Here is a 1,329-nt window from a genome sequence, read left to right on the forward strand (position 1 = left end):
TATGCTCCCTCCCGATTGTAAACAACCGCGCCCTCCGCGCCGCGCCGCCAGCCCGTTCCGCGCACACACACACCTGAGAATTTCACTTCAGCACTGTGCCTCCTCTGAGTCTGGATATAATATTCTCTTTACTCCTAGTTGTAGAATTTCCACTCAGCCAGCCCTCCTGTGGTTCTGGATGTTGTCCGTTCCCTGTTTCAAGCTTAATTTGAATTGGTTGTTCAAGGCAGCAATCTCCGGCGTTAACCTATGCCGCCATCTTCGGTTCTCCTATCTTCTGTCTCTTCTCATTTTATTTTTATTAATCCTCCCAGAGGTGAAACTTTTTTAAAAAATATATTTTATTGATTTTTTTACAGAGAGGAAGGGAGAGGGATAGAGAGTTAGAAACATCGATCAGCTGCCTCCTGCACACCTCCTACTGGGGATGTGCCCGCAACCCAGGTACATGCTCTTCACTGGAATCGAACATGGGACCTTTCAGTCTGTAGGCTGATGCTCTATCCACTGTGCCAAACTGGTTAGGGCTGGGGAACCTTTTTTCTGCTAAGGGCCATTTGGATATTTATAACATCATTTGAAGGCCATACAAAGTTACCAACTTAAAACTGAGCCTGCTGTATTAGGTCAAATGTTTAATTAACTCAGCCCAATGCCTTGGCAAGACCAGACCAAATGATCTTGTCGGCCGTACATGGCCCATGAGCCGGATGTTCCCCACCCCTGATCGAGGCAAAAGCCTCCCAACCAAACCCAAGCAGAATAAATACAAAGTAAGCCACACTTCAGAGTCAAACTCCTCAAAGCCAGAGTTAAAGGGAAAATCTTGAAAGCAGTGACACAGACAACATGCAATGGAGTAATTTTAATTGCAGGTGGACTTTTCATCAGAAGACAATGGAACATTGGGCCAGAAGACAATGGAACAGCTTTCTTTTTAAAGCATTAAAAGAAAATAAATCACCCACACAGAATTCTGTAACCAGCAAAAAATATCCTTCAAATATGGAAATAAAATAAAGTTTCAGGTAAATAAAACTAAGAGAATCTGTGGCCAGCAGATCTCTATTACAAGAAATGCTAAAGGCAATTCTACAGGCTGAAGGGAAATGACACTTGATGGAAACTCAGATCCTTAGAAAGGAAGGGAGAGGATCAGAAATGATAAATATTTATTAAATTAAAAGACTTTCCTACTCTTAATTCCTTTAAATTATATATGACATTTTAAAGCAAATACATAGATTTACATCATACATATAAAGATAGCATAAAATACAATGGGTATTAAATGGACTTTTTCATTGACGTGGTTTCTACATTTTATAT

The 1,329-nt window shown here is 40.7% G+C and overlaps 1 protein-coding gene across 1 annotated transcript in view; it reads left to right on the top strand.

The window, feature by feature from the left end:
- ALOX5 (arachidonate 5-lipoxygenase) overlaps window positions 1–1,074 on the top strand; it is a 45,042-nt gene extending 43,968 nt beyond the window's left edge. The window contains exon 15 of the mRNA XM_006761423.2: window positions 876–1,074. The gene's annotated coding sequence lies outside the window, so the exon portion shown is untranslated. The remainder of the gene's footprint in view (window positions 1–875) is intronic.
- Window positions 1,075–1,329: the final 255 nt, after the last annotated feature.

This window comes from Myotis davidii, unplaced genomic scaffold (assembly GCF_000327345.1).
Source record: "Myotis davidii unplaced genomic scaffold, ASM32734v1 scaffold618, whole genome shotgun sequence".
NCBI classification, from domain to species: domain Eukaryota; kingdom Metazoa; phylum Chordata; class Mammalia; order Chiroptera; family Vespertilionidae; genus Myotis; species Myotis davidii.